General features: G+C 47.7%; 1 pseudogene; it reads right to left on the bottom strand.

Moving 5' to 3' along the window:
- Positions 1-202: 202 nt before the first annotated feature.
- On the bottom strand, positions 203-1,986 carry LOC138993442 (THO complex subunit 1 pseudogene; annotated as a pseudogene).
- Between the last annotated feature and the right edge of the window lie 2,683 nt (positions 1,987-4,669).

A 4,669-nucleotide genomic window follows, 5' to 3' on the forward strand; every position in this document is an offset into this window, starting at 1 on the left:
AAGGCTGGATCAATGTCATTTCTAAGGAGGTTTTCCTGTGGGATTTTTCTGTTTGTTTGTTTGTTTGGTTTTTTTTATTGGTTTATTATTATTATTATTTTGTTTTTTGGGGGGGATTTCTTTTTTTTAGGAGGGTTTTTTGTTTTGGTACGCTTTTTATGTTTTTGTCAATTTTTTTGTTTGTTTGTTTTTTCTTCTGCTTTTATATATGGGATGATGTGGAAGGAGCCAGAATGTTCCATTGTTCACCCAATCTGTTGGCAAACATCTCTATTTTCTCCCTGTCACAGGTTTGTCTCGGCGAGCATCAGGACCTTCATTTCCCTTGGGTACATCATCATGATCTTCCTCATCTTCACCCTCACCCGTTTTTCTGTCTTCAGAAGGAGGTGGTGATTCCTTTGCTAGATTTCTTACCATGTGTTCAAGATATTCTGGCAAACTTTTGAACTGTTGTTTGTTTGGCTGGAAGAAGTGAGGGCTTCTCCGTGCTAACAGTCTCAGGGCTCTCCAACCATAATTTGGATGGTTCACCACCTTATATTCCTTTTCAATCATGCTTTCCAGGTCTGCCTGTTCAATGGCTTCTGCAAAGAATTCCTCCAAAGTTGGCATATAGCCTCTGGGGGCTGATTTACAAGCTTCCATATTATCCTGGCAGAGATCCCAAAGGCTTGTTATCGCCTCGTTTCTCTTCAGAATCTTTGTGCTGGGCCCTTTCCACAGGAAGTCCAGGAAGTCCTCTGGTGCGGTTCTCTTTCGTACTGCTCTCGTAGGCTTAGTACCTGATGTTCTTTCCTTCACAAAACTTGGGCAGCCTTCGTTTTTCCACTTGTTCCAGTTTTCTTCTGTGGATAATATATGCTCTACCATCTTTGAAAATCTCTCTCCATCGGGTGGGTTTTCAGAGAGCAGTTGATAAACTGATTTTGTGGTGCCTTCAATCCAGAGTGACTGCTCATCAGTTAAAACATGGTTTGAACTTTTGGATTTCACCTGTCCCTTGAGATATTGGAATAAAATGAGATACTGCAGGAGAATCTGTCGGCGAAAGTTACTGTCACTCAGCTGTAAAGCCAGCAACTTTTCACTTGTTAAAAATTTTGCAGCAAATATATGCTCTCCTCCTGCCCTTAATTCTCCCATCTTTTTTCTCGAGGCCTGAGTATCATCTAATTTGTAATTCTTAAAAACTGCCAGGACTTCTTCTGAGTACCTGCGGAAAGTTTTCCATGCCATCTTCTCATAGCATTGCACAGGGTTCCTGAAGTAATCCTGAAGGGACCAGAATTTGCGGTACAGGCTGTGATCCATTGGAATGGAGCAAGTTGTTGGAGCTTCATCATCACCCATGTCACCTTGGTCTACGTCCATTCCTTCTCCTTCGTCTTCAGCTTGCTTCTGACCCAAGGTGCTTTCCTGCTCATTGGTATTGAAAACAGTGACATTTTCCAGATTAAACTGACCCTGCAAGTTAAGACTGGATCTCTCAGGTAAAGGGAAAAGCCTGGCCAAAAAGAGTTGAACCCGTGCATGGAAAAGTGTGTGCGGGGCTTTGGATAATCTCCTTAAGAGGTCATTGCACATACGTAGTAAATAAGTTTTCCCAGCAGACTTCCAAGTAGCAACATTTTTTTCCACAAATGAGAATATTGTGTCACACTGATCCAAAGGCAGACATTCCAAAGCATCTGCCAACAAGACAGCAGGTGTCGCCGCGGTGCAAATTCCTTCAGTGACTCCCCCAATAGCAAGAGAAATAATAGCTAAAACATTTTCACCCGACGAGTGATTGATCATTTCTTCTTGCAGGACACCTCTGAAAGCTTGGTCAAGGGTACATTTCTTTTCGTCTTCAGTTCCAGGTAACTGGCTGAAGGTATTCAACAATGGCTTGATATTTTTGTTGTTCAGGGCTTCTCTGGTAGACTTGGTAAACCGTGTCTGCGCTTCGGCTACACTGAAGCGTGGCCGTGTAGGAGACATCTTCGCAGCGGCGCCTGTTGTGGGGGCCGAAGCCCAGCAGGTGCAGGGGTTCCCAAACGTGTGGACGAAGTCCGTGAAGAAGAAATGACACGGAGACAGTGCGGTCAGTTGATCAGCAGCCTAGCCAGGTTCTTGCCAGGTGCTCCAGCGGCAGCGCCTATGTCCCGGGACCGGGTCTCGGCGAGATCTCTGCCCCGAAAGCTCCCTTGGAGAACGAGGACGACCACCACGACCACAAGCCTAGGGCTGGGAAAGCTCTGCCAAGAGGAACCCTGCTTTCTGTTATAGCGCCAGCGCGTGGTGGGAGGACCCAGAGAGAGAGACCCACCAATCAGCTGCTCCCAGGAATGAGGCGTCACTGTTTGGGCGACGCCAACTGTAGGGCGGGGCAGGTGTTGCATCTCAAGGAAAGGCTCTCCTTAACGTGGCTGAGATGCCTGGGGCGCTTAACCAGCGCCTCTTGGCCTGGCTCCTCTGACCCAGGACCGTGAAACGAGTGCTGGGGGGTCTTATTTTACTTTAGGTTATTTATTTATTTATTTATTTATTCATTCATTCATTTATTTTTCTTCTCATTTCTGTGCTCATTTCTGTTCATTCATTGCAATTGATTCTATCTCTCGACAATGAACCCTGGCAAACATCGGTCCCATTCGCATTCGAAGGGAGGGGGCGTGGTGTACCGGAAGGGGGAGGGGGCAACGGGGAGGCGGGAGGGGGGGGACCGCAGATGCAAACACACCCAACGTAGCGGCCCTTGGAGGTCATGGGAGGCAGAGGCTGAGGTGCATGTGAATAAAATGTGTAAGGCTTTGTATTTTTAGCTCTTTGGCCCAGGCCCCAGCCCCAGTCAACCCGACCTCTGCCAGCCGCGGCCCTGTCTTTCCTCAGTTCCACGTTCTTGCTTCTCTTGCTGCTCCCGGATCATCTCCTTGTCAATCTCCTGGACAACACGGGAGAGCTCTTTGAAGTTGCGGAAGATCTCGCCATCTGGCAGGTGGATGCGGCGCATGAGGTGGATCTCTACCTTAGAGTTCATGCACTGTCCCCTGATGTGGGTGACCATGGCATACTTCCCGCTCTTTGGGCTCCAGTCACTTGGAAGCCGCCATTTTGTTTTTTAAATACGTTTCATTGATTTTTTAACAGAGTGGAAGGGAGAGGGATAGAGATTTAGAAACCTCAAAGATAGAGAAACCTCAATCATCTGCCTCCCGCACACCTCCTACTGGGGATGTGTCCACAACCAAGGTATATGCCCTTGACCAGAATCCAACCTGGGACCCTTTAGTCCGCAGGCCGATGCTCTGTCCACTGAGCCAAACCAGTTAGGCTGGCAGCCGCCATTTTGAAAAGGCAAAGGTCAATCCCTCTCTTTTATCCTCTCCCTGCGCCCCGGATCCGGCATTTTAACTTCCCCGTTTGGATAGCACAAAATGCAAGTCCAAAACATTGTACAAGTATACTTTTTACTACACAAAGGTGGATTAATACCTTTGTGTTGTTGTTGGTGTGTGTGTGTGTGTGTGCGTGTTAGTGTGTGTGTGTGTGTGTGTGCCCGAGAGCGCGTGCGCATCTGTGTGTGTAAATCCGCAGTCACGCATGGACACTTCTTGATCTGAATGGTCCTTCAGCATCCATGAGCACCCTTCAGCCCCTGCCTTGTCCCAGACAGCGTCCCCTGCTTGTCCTTCCCCCCTCTTGTCCAGCCAGAACTGGGGAAGTCCAGTCACCTGGCTCTGTCCTCCCTAGAGGAGGCTGCAGGAGGGGGCTTGCATTGGCGCTTCTCGACCAGGAGAGGGCAGGGCTGGCCTTCTGGCCCCGCCTGGGCTGGGCCATCTGGTTGACTTCCAATCACCCGCCCCCCGCCCCCCTCCCAGCCTTACCCCACTCCCTCTCAGGATGGATGGTTAGGCCTGGCTCAGAGACCAAGTCCGCGCCAGGCCACATGGGCCTGCAGAAGCCTCCGCCCCTTGAAAGGCTGGATCAATGTCATTTCTAAGGAGGTTTTCCTTTGGGGTTTTTCTGTTTGTTTATTTGGTTTTTTTTTTTATTGGTTTATTATTATTATTACTATTATTTTGGTTTATATTTTATTATTTATTTTATTTTATTTTATTTTATTTTATTTTATTTTATTTTATTTTACAGCCCGTCTCTGGCGGCGGGGACCTCGCCATCCACAGAGAGAGCGTGGTTCGACCAGATGGCCCGAGGCTGACTTGGTCTCAAGCAAGGACCCCATCATGCACAGAGAGCCAGGGTCTACCAGATTGCCTGACCTGGACTTCAGTCTTAGATTGTGGATCAGAGTGATTTGGGTTGATTGAAATGTTGACAGGATACTTTTTTAAAAATATATTTAATTGATTTTTCACACAGAGGAAGGGAGAGAGACAGAGAGTTAGAAACATTGATGAGAGAGAAACATTGATCAGCCGCCTCCTGCACATCTCCCACTGGGGATTTGCCTGCAACCAAGGTACATGCCCTTGACCGGAATCGAACCCAGGACCCTTCAGTCTGCAGGCCGACACTCTATCCACTGAGCCAAACCGGTTTCGGCGACAGGATACTTTTTGTTTTATTTATTTTTCTTTATTTGATCTGCTTGACCGGGAGCGGGGGCAGGGCCGAAGAGCAAAGAAATGTTGACATAATACTCACTTTTTTTCTTTCTTTT

The sequence above is a fragment of the Myotis yumanensis genome, unplaced genomic scaffold, assembly GCF_028538775.1.
Source record: "Myotis yumanensis isolate MYYU_CA2020_CCGP unplaced genomic scaffold, mMyoYum1.0.hap1 SCAF_15, whole genome shotgun sequence".
NCBI classification, from domain to species: Eukaryota; Metazoa; Chordata; class Mammalia; order Chiroptera; family Vespertilionidae; genus Myotis; species Myotis yumanensis.